This window comes from Rattus norvegicus, chromosome 1 (genome assembly GCF_036323735.1).
Source record: "Rattus norvegicus strain BN/NHsdMcwi chromosome 1, GRCr8, whole genome shotgun sequence".
In the NCBI taxonomy this organism is placed as follows: Eukaryota; Metazoa; Chordata; class Mammalia; order Rodentia; family Muridae; genus Rattus; species Rattus norvegicus.
In genome coordinates, this window is record NC_086019.1 from 77,520,033 (window position 1) to 77,538,026 (window position 17,994).

The window sequence follows — 17,994 nt, forward strand, 5'->3', positions numbered from 1 at the left end:
ACAATACCCCCTGTCACATGAAGCTTATCAAGGTATAAGGCCTCACATTACGAGGCTTCTGGATCAAGGCATCCTAGTCCCCTGCCAGTCGCCTTGGAATATGCCTCTTCTGCCTGTTAAGAAACCCGGCACTGGAGATTATAGGCCAGTACAAGACTTGAGAGAGGTCAACAAGAGGGTAGAAGATATTCATCCGACTGTTCCAAACCCTTACAATTTGCTCAGTACACTGCCCCCTACACATACTTGGTATACGGTTTTGGACCTGAAAGATGCCTTCTTTTGCCTCCGGCTGAGCCCGAAAAGCCAACCCTTATTTGCCTTTGAGTGGAAAGACCCTGAAATAGGGCTTTCAGGACAATTAACTTGGACAAGACTGCCTCAAGGGTTTAAAAACAGACCAACGCTCTTTGATGAGGCCTTACATCGGGACTTAGCTGACTTTAGGGTTCAGCATCCCACCCTCATACTCCTGCAATATGTAGATGACCTCCTCCTAGCGGCCACTTCTGAAACTGCATGCCAACGGGGAACTGAATCCCTCTTACAGACTTTGGGACAATTGGGCTACCGAGCCTCTGCCAAAAAGGCTCAAATTTGCCAGACCCAGGTTACTTATTTAGGCTACCAGCTACGGGATGGACAGCGATGGCTGACCCCGGCCAGGAGACAGACTGTGGCCAGCATCCCTGCCCCCAAGAATGGCCGACAGCTACGAGAGTTCTTGGGGACGGCGGGATTCTGCCGTCTCTGGATTCCTGGGTTTGCTGAAATGGCAGCCCCTTTGTACCCCCTCACTAAACCGGGGGTGCTCTTCCAGTGGGGACCAGAGCAGCAAAAAGCATTTGAAAACATCAAACAGGCCTTATTGTCCTCCCCTGCCTTGGGTCTCCCTGATATTACCAAACCTTTTGAACTGTTCATCGATGAGAAACAGGGGTATGCTAAAGGGGTCCTAACACAAAGGTTGGGAACCTGGAAACGCCCTGTGGCCTACCTGTCTAAGAAATTGGACCCTGTGGCCTCCGGCTGGCCACCGTGCCTAAGGATGGTGGCTGCTATTGCTGTCCTGATCAAGGACGCTGGAAAATTGACTTTGGGACAGCCACTCACCATCCTAGCACCCCACGCAGTGGAGGCCTTGGTAAAGCAGCCCCCAGACCGCTGGCTCTCTAATTCCCGCATGACCCACTACCAAGCCTTGTTACTGGATGCAGAACGGGTTCAGTTTGGGCCCGTAGTCGCTCTCAATCCTGCCACCTTGCTTCCTCTACCAGAGGAGGCAGAACAGCATGACTGCCTACAAATCCTCGCAGAAGTACATGGAACCAGGCCGGACCTATCGGACCAGCCTCTTCAGAATGCTGACCACACATGGTACACGGATGGCAGCAGCTTCTTGGCTGAGGGAGAGCGAAAGGCTGGAGCTGCGGTCACTATGGAGGACAAAGTGATTTGGGCGAAAGCCCTGCCTGCTGGTACCTCCGCACAACGGGCTGAACTCATCGCCTTGACTCAGGCGCTCAAGATGGCAAAAGGTAAGAGGCTAAATGTATATACAGACAGCCGTTATGCCTTTGCCACGGCACACATCCACGGGGAGATCTACCGGAGGCGGGGGCTGCTCACATCTGAGGGTAAAGATATTAAAAATAAGGCTGAAATTCTGGCCCTCTTAGAAGCCCTATTCTTGCCCAAAAGACTGAGTATTATGCATTGTCCAGGACACCAGAAAGGGCACAACCCAGAGGCACGAGGAAACCGGCTGGCCGATGCCACGGCTCGAGAAGCGGCCATGAGCAAACAAATCTTGCCCTTAAATAGCCCAGACCAACCCACGCCCCCACCAGTGGGACAAACCAGTTGGGTTTATGCCCATGAGGACATAGAGCTCCTAGAAAAAATGGGGGCCATCTACCACCCTCAACTAAAACAGTGGGTCTACAAAGGAAAGACAGTTATGCCAATAAAAATGACTTTTGAATTGATCTCCTTTTTACATAAATTAACCCATTTGGGGTTTAAGAAGATGAAAACCTTACTAGATCGGGAAGAGATAAATCTGTGTTTTTTGAATCGGGACAAAGCGATACAAAAGGTGACTGAGAGTTGCAAAGCGTGCGCTCAGGTTAACCCGGGAAGGACCATGATTGGACAAGGAGTTCGTCCTAGGGGACACCGTCCCGGCATCCATTGGGAAATTGATTTTACTGAAATTAAACCAGGTATGTATGGATACAAGTATCTCCTAGTGTTTGTAGACACCTTCTCAGGATGGGTCGAAGCCTTCCCCACAAAGCACGAGACTGCAAAAATGGTCACCAAGAAGCTCCTCGAGGAAATCTTTCCCAGGTATGGCATGCCTCAAGCGTTGGGGTCGGACAACGGGCCCGCTTTCGTCTCCCAAGTAAGTCAGTTGGTGGCCAAATTGCTGGGGATTGATTGGAAATTACATTGTGCCTATAGACCCCAGAGTTCAGGTCAGGTAGAATGCATGAATAGAACAATTAAGGAGACTTTATCCAAACTTACGCTTGCAACTGGCTCAAAGGATTGGGTGGCCCTCCTTCCCCTAGTTCTATATCGGGCCCGGAATACCCTGGGCCCCCATGGTCTAACTCCTTTTGAAATAATGTATGGAGCACCACCCCCATTTGTCCATTTCTTTGATTCAAACATTGCTGATTTTGCTGACAGCCCTTCTCTGAGGGCCCATTTACAGGCCCTACAGATTGTGCAGAGACACGTCTGGAGACCTTTGGCCGCTGCTTATCAGGACAAGCTTGAGCATCCGGTGGTGCCACACCCATTCCAGATTGGAGACACCGTGTGGGTGCGCAGACACCAGACCAAGAATCTCGAGCCACGGTGGAAAGGACCCTACACCGTCCTCCTGACTACCCCGACCGCCCTAAAGGTAGACGGAGTCGCAGCTTGGATCCACGCATCACACGTCAAGGCAGTCCGGTCTGAGGAATTGACTAATCACAACACTACACCCCAGACATGGAGAGTTCAGCGCACTCCAAACCCCTTAAAGTTAAAACTCCTACGTGGCTCCTCCTAGTCCTTTTGTGGCCTAGAGTCAGTGGGGGAATAAGCCCCCACCACATTTATAACATTACCTGGACAGTCACTAATCTCATGACAGGAAGGCTGGCTAATGCTACCTCTGTAAGGGGGATGCTGGCCGATGCCTTCCCTCCCTTATACTTTGACCTTTGTGATGTGATAGACTACAAGTGGGAGACTGGCACTACCCATAATTGGCATCCCTCAACCACCTACTATGGTTGCAGTCCGGCTTCCCACAGCAAAGAGATCTACGTTTGCCCTGGACACAGAGTGAGCCGGCAGTGCGGAGGGCCGGGGAGTGGGTACTGTGCCCAGTGGGGATGTGAGACTACTGGGGATGCGTATTGGAAGCCATCCTCATCTTGGGACCTGATAACTCTGAAACGAGACGGTCGGCTTCCTTACACCTTGTGTAAACGGGGCACGAAATGCAATCCCCTCGTCCTCCACTTCACCGACTCAGGTAGAAGAGCGACCTGGGACGGGCCCAAATGTTGGGGCCTGTGCTTATACGTCACAGGGACCGATCCGGTGGGTCTGTTCTCTCTAAATAGACAAGTCTCTCCCCTGGCCACTCGACCCATTGGACCCAACCTAGTTCTACCAGATCAGAAGCCTCCCTCGCTCCCGGCACAAGCCCAACCCCCGTCATTGCCTAAGGTCACCCAGGCCCCTGGTAGTACCCCTACAAGCCCCTTCTCCACAACGGGGGGCTCCACCATTTTGATCTCCCCGTCGCCAGGCACCGGGGATCGATTATTCAATTTGGTGGCTGGTGCATATCTGGCTCTCAACTATTCAGACCCTTTTAGGACTCAGGAGTGCTGGTTGTGCCTCGTTTCCGGTCCGCCCTATTATGAAGGGGTGGCAGTCATTGGAAATTATACCAACCTGACTGCTGCCCCAGACAGTTGTGCCAATACCCCCAGCCACAAACTAACTCTGCCCGAGGTCTCGGGACAAGGGCTCTGCTTGGGGAATGTACCCCACACACACCAGACCCTCTGCAACACCACTCAGAAGATTCCCATCGGGAACTACTTCCTGGCAGCCCCAAAAGGCACATACTGGAACTGCAATACCGGACTAACACCCTGCACCTCAGCCACAGTCCTCAACCAATCCTCTGACTATTGTGTATTAGTAGAAATTTGGCCCAAAGTCACCTACCATGAATCCGAGTATATATATACTCGTTTTTCGAGAGACAGACTCGTTTCCGACGAGAGCCTGCCACCCTGACTTTAGCTTTACTCCTAGGAGGAATCACCTTGGGGGGAGTGGCCGCGGGTATAGGGACCGGGACCACTGCACTCATAGAAACTGGTCATTTCTGTCAGTTACAAGCAGCCATGAATGCAGATCTTAAAGCTATAGAAGAGTCTGTGAGTGCATTAGAAAAGTCCTTAACATCGTTGTCTGAAGTGGTCCTCCAAAATAGACGAGGGCTAGATATGTTGTTCCTCCGAGAGGGTGGATTATGTGCTGCTCTAAAAGAAGAGTGCTGTTTCTATGCAGACCATACTGGAATAGTAAGAGATAATATGGCTAAGCTTCGAGAACGCCTGGCCCAAAGACAAAAACTGTTTGATTCCCAACAGGGATGGTTCGAGGGGTGGTTTAACCGATCCCCTTGGTTTGCTACCCTCCTGTCTACCCTGATGGGACCCCTACTTATTCTTCTCCTAATTCTTCTTTTTGGACCCTGCATCCTTAATAGGCTGGTACAGTTCATGAGGGATAGACTTTCAGTCATTCAGACCCTCGTACTGATGCAGCAGTACCATAGGCTGAGACAACAAGAGACAGAAATTTCTTGACCAAGTCGAGTGAAAGATTTCACTCAAAGTTAGCAAAAAAATGGGGGAATGAAAGACCCCAGCTTAGCAGCAGTAATGCCATTTTGCAAGGCTGTACTTAAGATGACTGGTTCAGGGAAAGGTTAGAACACTGAGTACACAGCGGCTGCCAAGCAGGATGTGTGTGGATGAAGGCCTGGCAACAGGACGACTGCGGTTGAGCGCCTGACAATGAGAAAAGCCCCGGGAGAGGTCCCACACCCTGGTGGGGGGCCGAGTCAGTCGTTATGTTCCAGGAAGGTAGCTAGGAAACTTGCCCCCGGGCTGAACCCTTGGGAGGCCGAGTCAGTCGTTATGTTCCAGGAAGGTGGCTAGGAAACTTGCCCCCGGGCTGAACCCTTGGGGGGCCGAGTCAGTCGTTATGTTCCAGGAAGGTGGCTAGGGAACTTGCCCCCGGGCTGAACCCTTGCCACATTAGAATCCACCAATTATATCCCTGTAACCATGCGTCTGCTTCTGTATGCTTGCTTCTGCTCCCCAGAATCCTATAAAAAGCCCATCCTTGGTTCCGTGGGGTGCGCCAGTTCCCCGAGTGACTGAAGCGCCCACAGGTGCCTGTGTATCCCGACAATAAACCTAATCCTCTTGCTGATTGCATCCTGTGGTCTCGGTCTGGTCATTGAGTTGGAGGGTCTCCATCCCGAGGGAAAGTTCTCCCTGAGAACTTTTCATCTTTATTGTTTCTATTTCCATTTTTAAATCCTAGATTATTTTGTTCAATTCCTTCACATGTTTGGTTGTGTTTTACTGTAATTCTTTAAGGGATTTTGTGCTTCATCTTTAAGGGATTCTACTTGTTTACCTGTGTTGTCCTATATTTCTTTAAGAGAGTTATTTATGTCCATCTTAAAGTCCTCTATCATCACCATGAGATATGATTTTTTAAATCCAAATCTTGCTTTTCTAGTGTGTTTGGGTATCCAGTATTTGCTTTGGTGAGAGATTTGGATTCTACTGATGCCAAGTAATCTGGTTTTCTGTTGCTTAGGTTCCTGTGCTTGCCTCTTGCCATCAAGTTGTCTCTAGTGTTAGCTTGTCTTGCTGTCTCTGACAGTGGCTTGACCCTCCTGTAAGCCTGTGTCAGCACTCCTGTTGTCTTTCAGCTGGATATGGGAGCAGAGAGCTGCTACTGGGTTTGTGTGACCTGAAGCCTCCCAGATGGGTTGCTATGGACAGAAAAGTTGGTCTTACCTCTACTCTCAGGTTTGTAGGTGCTCCTGGAGACTGGCTTTCAGCTCGTAGCATATGCAGAATCCCAGAAGGTCTCTGCCCCTGAGTGTTCCTTGGTCCCTGTGCCCGGAAAGCACAGAGGGCACTTAGACAGGTTCCTCTTGGGTCAGGGATGTGGGCAGAAGTAGTTGTCTTCCCTGAGGCCTCAGGAATGTCTGCCCTTCTGAGGGTCCAGGTCTCTCCCCCAGGGGATTTGGGTGCAGGGAGCTGTGGGACTGGTTCAGTTCAGTTCCTGGCACAGGCAGAAACCATGTCCTTATTTATTTAAGGAAGTTATTTATGTCCTTCTTCAAGTCCTCTACCATCATCATGAGATGTGATTTTAAATCATGATCTTGCTTTACCTGTGTGTTGAGGTATCCTGGACTTGCTGTGGTGTGGGAACTGGCCTTCTGAAAATCCCAAGTTGCCTTGGTTTCTGTTGCTTAGGTTCTGGCACTTGCCTCTTGCCATCTGGATATCTCTGGTCCTGCTGTCTCTGACAGTGGCTTGACCCTCCTGTAAATCTGTGTGTCAGCTGTCTTGGAAGAATAGCTCTTTCCTCATGGGATCTGGGTATAGAGAAATATGGCACAGGATCAGCTCCAGGCACAGAGGGAATCCAGGATCTCATCCCAGTATGCTTCCTGCATCTCCTGTCCTGAGGGATCCAGGCAGGTTCCTCAGCTCTCAGGTATGTCAGCACTCCTGGGAGACCATCTCTCTGCCAGTGGAATCCAGGCACAGAGAGCTGTGGCACTGGGTCAACTCTAGGGACCCATGTCTGGTTTTTGCAGGGTCCTTTTGTTGCACTGTGACACTTTACCCATACACATCTCCCAAGTCCCAGACATTAAATATGATAGTTCTACATATTTAGAGTGTGCATGTCCTTTTCAAACAGGATACCACTCCACCTATAAGTCACTCTTACCTACACTGGCCTTGAACTTTTGATACTTGACAGGACAGAGTGCTCAAAGCTAATATCTCTGCACTGGCAATACAGAGACAGGAAGATGAGGATCCTGCTCAAGGTCATGTTTGGCTACATAGTAGCCTGTTGGGACATATGAGACCCTAAGTAAACCACAAATGCTAACATCATTACAGTGCACCTAAGGAGGAACTGAGGCAGCGGGATCCACAGGAACTAAAAGCCAATCTGGGTTATGTCCTGAGTTCCATTCCATTTGAGTTATAGATAAGATAATGTGAACACTAAAACCACAGCAGAAATACTATTCTTCCTAACCAAAGTAGAAAGAACCAAATGTCAGAATATAAAATGGAAGTGTGCCTCAGACATCTGAACATATCAGTGAATAAAAATCAATTTCTATCTTTTGTTGTATGTGGAATATGTTCCCTTGGCATGGTTCTGTGAGTCTATTATTTTTTAAAGATTTTATTTATTTACTTTATGTATGTAAGTACACTGTAGCCATCTTCAGACATACCAGAAGAGGGCATCAGATCCCATTACAGATGGTTGTGAGCCACCATGTGGTTGCTGGGATTTTAACTCAGGACCTCTGGAAGAGCAGTCAGTGCTCTTAACCACTGAGCCATCTCTCCAGCCCCTGTGTGTCTATTATTAAGAGTGACATTTTCATGGATTTTTCTTGTTGTTGTTGCTGTTGTTGTTGTTTCTGCTGCTGTTGTTGTTGTTGTTGTTGTTGTTGTTGTTGGAGCTGTTTGTCTGTTGGTTTTAATTTCCTATATCTCTTTCCATCAATTGTGATTTTAAATTTTATGTTTGTGTTTTGTGTTTGACATTTATGGCCAGCTCCAGTGTTTCACAATTCCCTAGGGGTCCATTTTATGAAAGAGCACTCGAGACCTGCCTGCCTGGAAGTTGTTCATGTACAAGACGGGACAGGAACAGAGACACAGAGAGAGACATGGACTCGCCAGGGGTTTCAGACTCAAGTGCATGGATGGCAAGGAAAAATGATGATTCCAGCCAGACTGATCAGAGTTGCTGAGAAGTCCTCCTTGGTTTTGTCTGAGTATCTCAGTCTGTTCCAGTAGCTAAGGCCAGCACAGAACTTGTGAAATAAACTTTCCCAGAGTTGTTCATTGTGGATTGGTGAGCATTGGGTCCAATGGTGCTCTTCCTGCCACAGAGTGGACTAAGACACCCATCTCTTTTCAGATTGGGGTAAGTGCATATATCTGTCCTACAAGAGTTTAGTGTTTCTCAGTGGACCATGAAGGTACTAAATAAGATTGTGTTTTACAACAGTAGAATGCTGTAGGGTCATGCTGATGAATTCAACAGAAATCCCAGCAGGAATACGATGCCAGGACCCTTGTGGTCTTGTGTTCAAAATGATGGCAGACATTTTGTTGGAGGGACCATCCATGTCTGTAACTCAGGTTTCTATGTGCCTCATGCTTTGAGTGATGTTGGCACAATCTAGAGAGGAAGAACACAGGAGATGACATGTTACCAATGTCAAAGTGAAAGGGACAGGAAAGCTTCCCAGAAGCTATCTCAAAGGACATGCAAGGATGCTTACCTGGGCAAGTACAAGCAATGTGCAAATACTCATAAAAATGGAAGCAATGTTGCAGATATCTACATCTGGGTGCAGACTCCAGGTAGAGGCCTGAAGCTGGCATAAGGCAGGGCCACAGCAGCACAGCAGGTTGCTGCCCGATCATAAGGGTTTCTAGTTTGACCCTGGTCACAACCCCTGGTTCCACACAGTGTGGAACTTGGTGCTGAGTCTGAACCCTGTTTACAAGGCAAATGATGGACTAAAACAAAGAAGTATAGAGAGGCAGGAGGTGAGGAACTAGAGGACAGAATTGGTCGGGAGAGATGGCAAAGCTGCCTCTGGAGTCACTCCACAGCTATGTTTTACATAAGCTTTGCTCTGAGTTGGTTCTGAAGACTCCAGCAAGGTAACCTGTGATGGCTTTTGCAGGGGCATAAGGCTGGGTTGGGGGTTGTAAAAGGTTGATAGGAGGCTGCCCCCTAGAGGACTCACAGAGACACTTTCAGGCCTCATTCTCAAACTGGGAACCCATTTGGGGTCAGGTGGGACAGACTGGGAAGGGAGATTTTTCTAGAAAGAGAATTCTACCTCATGAAGAAAACCATGTTCCCTGCAAGAAACAGAGAGCAAAGGACAGCCACTTCCTATAGAATAATTTCTGATGAGGAGGCTGGAGAAGAGGTCACAGGGCTACTGTTCCATATACAACTTTGGAGCACTTTTGTACCTTAGCTCTCTCCTCTGAGCAAAACCCAGTGAAAAGCTAGGCCTTCCTGCCTGGGATTTTATCTGGACATATCTGTGCTGCTGTGGACATCTCTTTCTGTCCCCAGGAGCAGAGGGGCCTATGAACACACTGACTTCTGGACACCTGGATCCCCTGAAAGGCTGTCTGATTCTCAGCCAAGCCAACCACCAACACATGGCTCACAAGCGATGGAAATGTGGTTAGTCCTCTTCCAGAGTTAAAAGCAGAAAGAAACAGGAGAGAGGCTCTTAGTAACTTGGATGCACAAGGGGCATACAGGGCTGGCCCTTCAGAGCCGTAGCACCCCACTGGTTTGCCAATGACTCTCTGCTTCCTTTGGACATACCCCCACCCTCCTCTCTCCCTGCTTTAATCAGCATCTCTGCTGTCCAATTCTGGATCAGCAAACATGAGGTGGTCTTTCAGGGGTTTCTATTGAATTGGTCTTTCTGAAGTGACATATCAAGTTCCTAAATGTACCACAAGTGGACACTTGCTTCATTTGTCACAAAGGACAAGAGAGAATATGGATAAAAAGAATGAGGACTTGTGCCCACCTGGTCTTGAAGATGACTCCAAGATCTCCTTTCCTCAGAGCCAGGTTCTTATGGGAGATGACTTCTTTTTGGTTGTGGCAGCAGCAGCAGAGGTTTCAGAGAGTTCATGATTGTCTTCCTCACCCCCATCCAGTGATGTTGCCAGGTATGAGGGCAAGTTCAGCCTACATCCTGAGGATGGACATCAGTAATGAGCTCTTCCTAAATGATGGAGACATTCTGAAGGAGCCTTTTCCTATTTGATGGCATCTTCCTGGGTGAGGTTCTTTTCCTCCATGAGGGCGTCTTTCTCCAAAGTATACCCAGGGGAGAAGCCTGTGAGGGTATAAATCTTAGGTGCCTGCAGGGATCCACAGAGCTCCTCCTGAGGTGTGCAGGAGGACATATTCCTGTCAGGCTTATATGCAATGACTCTCATGCTCCTGACATTGCTAGGGCTTGGAGTGTCTGGGAAAACCTGTGTGGAAGTAGGTGGTAAACATGACTCACAGTCCCTGATCATGGGGTGTGTCTTGATTTGGTGAATGTTGAGCCTCTTGCTGGGATTGATCATTAGCATTTCAATGACGACATTGAAAATATCAATGGAAACATGAGGAGGAATGCTGAAGTTTGCAGCAAGGATCACCTCCTCAAAAGACCTGCCTTAGAAAGGCAGGCTCCCAGACAACATGAGGAAAAGGAGGACCATTAAACTACAGATATCCACTGGGTAGCCCTCTTACACCTCTGCTTACAAGAGTTCTGAGGCACAGTAGGGCAATGTGCCACAGAAATTTGCCAGTTTCTGCCTAGGAATTACTTTAGCGGCAAGGCCAAAATCAGACATCTTGGGTTTGCCCCTGTAATCAGTCAAAATAGCTGGCCTTTGTGTCTCAATGGTCAATGTGATTGTTGTGGCAGTACTGCACAGCATGTACTATCTGAACAAACAGTCTCCAAGACTAGCTCTCCTCTAAAGACCGCCTTCAATGATGAGATCTAGTAGCTCTCCCTCTGAGGCACACTCCATCACCTTGTAAGTGATCGCTCTTCTCTGGACCACATGAAACGCTTGATAATGTTAGAATGGCTAAGGATTTTCATAATCCTGGCATCCTTGCAGAGCAGTGAGGTGTACTTCTTGATGTTTCGAAGAATTTTTACAGACACAGAGGTCAATGTGGTGATATGGAAGGTCTGTTTCACCACTGAAAAGTTTCTTTCGTCCAATGGAGAAGTTTTCCTCAATCAAGGAGCAGACCTTCAGATCCTGCTGCATCATCAGGCTCTCATGACTTGACTAGAACCAAGCTCTAGGGAGAAATTTTTTTAAAAAAAGTTTTAAAATCAGGCCCAAGGTAATGTTTACAACTACAAATTATTTCTTATCAAAAAAAGGGTCAAAAATATGTCAGACAACCTAGTCAGGTACTTTAAATGCTTGGAAAGAGAAGAACAAAACACCTTCTAAAGCAGTAGATACAACTATGACAAGGATCAGGTCAATAGGAATCAATTGCAAACTGAAAGAACAAAACAAAGGATCAAAGATAGTAAGAGCCGCTCATTGGAAAAGACAACCATCCTACCCCCCCCCCCCGATCTCAGCATTCACTGTGAGCCAATGCACTAAGAAAATCAGGCTCAAGAAGAGTAGATAAGAGAACAGACCCTCCAAAAACCACAGTGTCCAGGCTGAGGAGCTATTTCTGGAGTCCAGAATATCAGCTACTCCTGCAGAGGAACTGCATTTGGTTCTCAGGACCCAGGTCAGTTGGTTCACAACTGCTGTAAGTTCAGCTCTAGGACATCTTACACCTCTGACCTCTAAGCAGACCCATAAAACACACTCACAGACACTACATGTCGCTTAAAATACTAATACAAGTCTTTAAATAATGTTATTTATGACCTTTAAAGGTCAGAGAGGGCATCAGATTCCCTGGAAATGGAAGTACAGGTAGTTGTAGTGAGACTTTTGGTTTGTTTTAAAACCCAGTTATGGTATGTGAACATGTTATTGTTTTAATTCCAGGTGTATGAAAAGAGGCTCACAACCAAATGTAATTCTGGTTCCTGAAAATCTGAGTCCCTCTTCTGACCTCCACAGCTGGGACCAGGGAGATGGTGCTCAGACACACATGAAGGCAAAAATACACCTACACGTAAATGAAAACAGAAAAGGTTCTAACTTATCAAATATAACTTAAAACAATTAAAAGTAAAATGGGAGATAATAAAAGCATGGAAAAGTATATGCATAAAACAAGCAAGCAAATACACAAACCGAAACCAAAAAACCTTGTCATAGTGGAGAGAAACTGCTTCAGGATTCAAAGCTCACAAAGTCCAAGTATAATCACTTAACAGCATCAAATTCCAGTTGGTTTCCAACCAACCTACAGCTTCAAATCTGTAATGGCAAGAGGCAGCCTCAGTTAGAGCTCTAAGTGGGCAGGTGTCTATCATTCCCAACAATGGTTCCTGGTGAGATCAGAGCAGGAAATGGACCAATGGTGTCTAGGCACAACCCACTGGGTTTGCTCACATTCTGTCTCAAAGTACAGGAAGAATGATCTTGGTCAGTGGGGCAGTAGAGAGCTGGTTACACTCAAAGATCTGTCCCCAATGTTGCCGGTGATCCACTTCTTCCTGTTAGGCCCACTGCTTAAGATCCTTAATTTCTCCCAAATGGCACCCCCTGGTGGGAACTATGTTCAAACACTTGACACTCTGTGGAACTTTTGACACTCTAACTTTAACAAGAACAATTTCCTTGTTAACACAGAATCCTGAGAATGATGGATGGGCTCCAGATTTTTGGTTCTCCCTCAGTTATGGGCTCTGGTATTCCTTGGTTTCTAGATGGACAGTGTTCTGCTTTGACCCCAGCCTTTATGATAACTTTGTAGTAACTCAGGTCTACACTCTCAAAGTACTCAATTATTATTTGAGTATTATTTGAGTTTATAAACGAACATTGATGGGTGCTAAAGGATGGTAGCTACTTACTACATTGGAAGTCAAGACAAAATACTGTTTGCCGTGGTACCCCAGGGTTTGAGACTAACACCTGTGGGTCTGAGAGGAAGAGGACACCATCCATCCCATGTTCCCCATGAGGCCTGAGACATCTCCCCAAAGCCCAGGATCCAGAGACACTAACAATTCCCCTCTGTTTTTCCAAAGGGACAGGAGTTTGTAAGGGAGTCTGTGAAGTGCTAGACAGACTATGCCAGCACTAGGCAGGTTTTGTTCCTTCACATGTTCTTTGAGTTCTTTGGACAGCACAGCTCAAAGGCATGAGCTTGATCCTTTGCTTCAAAATTATTATTGACCCCTCTCCTGTGCCTGGTAAATCACTAGCTTTTGTACAACATTCACCCACCTTAAGACAGAAGATACCTCAAGGAATGACCGTGACCCAAGTAGTTGGAGGGACAAACTATGGTATGTGCCAGCCAGGAAAGTTCTTCAAGGAAGCACAAATCTGGCCCTCTTAAGACTTACATTTAGGGGGGAGGAAGAAAAAAAGATTTACATTTATTCTGTTCTTAAAGTCGTTTCAGTTGCCCACTTCCAGAATTAGCAGGAACAGAATGGGATCTGATCATTCCTTTGGCCCTTGCATGGCATCATGACTTTTGAACTTACCATGGTCCAGCCTTGACATGAGTCTGGGGTTGTCACAGACTAGGGATACTTGGTAGGCGAATAAGAAAACACACAATTGAGAATATACATACATTTACATATACATATACATATACATATACATATACATCATATACATATACATCATATACATATACATATACATATACATATACATATACATATACATATACATATACATCATATACATATACATATACATATACATATACATATACATATACATATACATATACATATACATCATATACATATACATATACATATACATATACATATACATCATATACATATACATATACATATACATATACATATACATATACATATACATATACATATACATCATATACATATACATATACATATACATCATATACATATACATATACATATACATATACATATACATATACATATACATCATATACATATACATATACATATACATCATATGCATATACATATACATATACATATACATATACATATACATATACATATACATATACATCATATACATATACATCATATACATATACATATACATATACATATACATATACATATACATATACATATACATATACATATACATATACATATACATATACATATACATATACATATACATATACATATACATATACATATACATATACATATACATATACATATACATATACATATACATATACATATACATATACATATACATATACATATACATATACATATACATATATATGCTAACAGGCTGTTCTTTTTAGCCATGAGAGCTTCTGAACTCAAGAGTCAGAAATGTTCATATAGATTTAACTCAACCCCAGTAATTTATTGCAATCATACAAGGAAGTTGGGTTACAAAATTTATAAGGGGTTGGGTAAATGCTTCTCAATTTTCCTGTGTCAACATTTTCTTATGATACAGAATTGTACAGATTGAGAAGAGAAAAAAAGGGAACTATACAATCTCAAACATAAATGTTTTGTAGCAAGCACAATGTTTTTATATCTCCCGATCACCAGTCTCTAATTAGGTCAGGGGCAGCAGTATTGCGGTTACAGAGTCACCATGTTTCAGATATGACAGTATGGTTTCATAAAAGGGCAAACATAAGGTCATACTGCTAACCTTACAGTCTTCAGGACCCCACCTGTCTACAAAAACATCCTTATTTACCTGTATCGAGAATTTCTAGGGGATGCCACCACCTTCCCTAAACCCGAGGAACCCATTGCCGATTTTCTGGGAAATATCTGTATGCTATTTCATCCTCAGTTTTGTAATAAAAATGTCCTGTTTTTATTGTATAGAATTTAGACTAAGACTGGAGGATCAGCTGCAGATTTACTCATCTCTGCCCTCGGCTCTAGGTTACTCTTATTTTCACCTTGACTGAGTGTAACATACATTTCTCTTGAACTCATGAACAGCCTTCACTTTAATACTATTGGTAATATCTAGCTTCTGGACATCAAGCAAGCTCCTACTAAGTCTTGCCCAGTTACCAAATACTGGTATAATCAAGGAAAGAGGAAAGAGAAGGAACAGTAAATAAACAGGAGAATGATAAGTACCAAGAATAGTTGCAGAATTGACATGAGGTACCTGCACCAAAGAAGCAGACCCTGAAGCCTCAGTACTCATACTGGACCCCAAAAGAGGTCATGGCCCTGTGCCTGAAACAATACACCAAGCAGGTTTTTCTTCCTTGTTATCAGGTGTCCCAGGCATTTTGGGCTTAATGTGTGGTGACTCCAACATGAACTGCCAGGAAGATCCTAAGATAACCAACCAGCTAGAAGGAAACTTTCTGCCAAAGCACAGAGACACATTGCTGCCCTTCCTTAAGAGACCATCCAATATTGCCAGTCAGTCCTGTGAATAGGAGGACTTGATATAACTAGGCCTGTACTTGGAAAGTAAGGGTATGAACAAAAAAGGAAACACTGGGGGACTTGGAAGGGGCAGGCAATAGAAGGTGTGATCAGGGAGGGGAAGTGATCAAAGTTCTTCATGTACGTATATGGAAATATCATTGTGAGAATGAGCATGTTGTGTAAACTAATGTTCCAATATAGTTAAAGGAATAGAGACATGTAAAATAGGACATTTTTAAAGCAAAGTCAAAAAACTATTAACAAAGACAATAAAAAATTTCCCAATCATATTTCAACGAAGAACTAGAAGAGTTAGTTTAAAAGCAGAAAACAGAAACCTCTAAACTGAAACATAGGAACGTAGAAGAAAACTCACTGTGTTCAGATTCAACAACTCACAAAGATCCGAGCGCAGTGGCTCACCAGCCTAGAAACCCAAATGCTCTCCAACCAGCCAACAGCAACTGCACTCGCTGTGAGGACAGAGGCAGCCTCGGCCAGAGCTGTAAGTGGGCAATGACCTCATAATGGTTCTCTTTGAGGTCAGAGCTGAAATGGAGCGATGATGGCAGGGCACAACCCACTGATGCCTTCACATTCTGCCCTTAAGACAGGAAAGGCTGGTCAGTGGGGCAGTGGAGACCTGCCAAGGCTACATTTGCCAGATTTTCTACAACTTTTCCAAACAGGGCCACACGCTAGGGACCAATGTTCAAGCACGTGATCCTTTCTTAGGTGATATCCAAACCCCAATAAAGACGATTTTCACTTTAGCAATACTAGGTGGAGTCCTTTGAATTATAACAGGCTGCACACTGCTATCCTTCACTGACTCTGCACACTGTATTAATATGCTTTCTCCTGCTGGGACTCCAAACACCACAAACAAATGCAACTTGGGGAAGAAAGGGTTTATTTGGCTTTTACTTCCCAATCACAGCCTGATTGGAAGTCAGGGCAGGAACTCAAGACAGGACTCGAGGCAAGAACTGAGGTAGATACCATAGAGTACAGCTTCTTATGGGCTTGCTCTCCATGACTGAGCATGCACATATATACATTTACAGAGCCATGACCTTATACCCAGGGACATAAATCAGACATAATGCTTCCCCATAGACTTACCTATTAAGTTTCCTCTTCTTCCCCAGATTTTCCTACTTGTGTCAAGTTGACAAAAAAAAAAACAATTGGCACATGTTAGCATTCGTATAAAAGTGAACATCATGGCTCACTTTTCACTTGGACATAAACATTGTATAATAAGTGCTGGTTCATAGAACCTGCCTCAATCATACTCAAGAAAATAAGTTCCATATTTTAGGTTTGGAGTAAAAAGAATAAAATGGTAGCTCCTGACTGACACTAGGATGCTGTGACACAATGCTCTGTTTCCCAGGACACTCCAGGGTAAACGATTACTATCTATGGGGACAAGAGAAGGACACTTAGTCAAATCTTAACCCAAAAATGTTCAAGAATTTTATTGAGTATTTTTGCATTGATATTAATAAGGGAAATTGGCCTGAAGTTCTTTCTTTGTTGGGTCTTTGTGTGGTTTAGGTATAAGAGTAATTGTGGCTTCATAGAAGGAATTTGGTAGCACTCCATCTGCTTCAATTTTGCGGAATAGTTTGGATAGTATTGGTATGAGGTCTTCTATGAAGGTCTGATAGAATTCTGCACTGAACCCATCTGTACCTGGGTTCTTTTTGGTTGGGAGACCTTTAATGACTGCTTCTATTACTTTAGGAGTTATGGGGTTGTTTAAATGGTTTATCTGTTCGTGATTTAACTTTGATACCTGGTATCTGTCTAGGAAATTGTCCATTTCCTGCAGATTTTCAAGTTTTGTTGAATATAGGCTTTTGTAGTAGGATCTGATGAGTTTTCTTGAATTTCCTCTGATTCTGTAGTTATGTCTCCCTTTTCATTTCTGATTTTATTAATTTGGACACACTCTCTGTGTTCTCTGGTTAGTCTGGCTAAGGGTTTATCTATCTTGTTGATTTTCTCAAAGAACCAACTTTTGGTTCTGTTGATTCTTTCTATGGTCCTTTTTGTTTCTACTTAGTTGATTTCAGCTCTGAGTTTGATTATTTCCTGCCTTCTACTCCTCCTGAGTGTATTTGCTTCTTTTTGTTCTAGAGCTTTTAGGTGTGCTGTCAAGCTGCTGACATATGCTCTCTCCTGTTTCTTTCTGTAGGCACTCAGAGCTATGAGTTTTCCTCTTAGCACAGCTTTCATTGTGTCCCATAAGTTTGGATATATTGTACCTTAATTTTCATTAAATTCTAATAAGTCTTTAATTTCTTTCTTTATTTCTTCGTTGACCAGGTTATCATTGAGTAGAGCACTGTTCAACTTCCATGTATATGTGGGCATTCTCTTCTTATTGTTAGTGAAAACCAGCTTTAGCCCGTGGTGGTCTGATAGGACACACGGGATTATTTCTATCTTTCTGTATCTGTTGAGGCCTTTTTTATGACTGATTATAT

At 44.7% G+C, this 17,994-nt stretch overlaps 1 long non-coding RNA gene across 3 annotated transcripts; it reads right to left on the minus strand.

Annotated features, from left to right (window-relative positions):
• Positions 1–5,663: 5,663 nt before the first annotated feature.
• Positions 5,664–15,993, minus strand: Smokxl-ps8 (sperm motility kinase X like, pseudogene 8). Of its 3 annotated transcripts, none has more exons than XR_010062965.1 (3): positions 12,239–15,993; positions 9,956–11,250; positions 5,664–8,565 (listed from the first exon to the last, which is right to left on the minus strand). It is a non-coding gene; the product is annotated as a sperm motility kinase X like, pseudogene 8 (long non-coding RNA). The 3 variants fall into 3 exon arrangements; XR_010062966.1 differs by having other exon boundaries at positions 15,873–15,988; XR_010062964.1 differs by having other exon boundaries at positions 5,664–6,715; positions 12,225–13,793.
• Between the last annotated feature and the right edge of the window lie 2,001 nt (positions 15,994–17,994).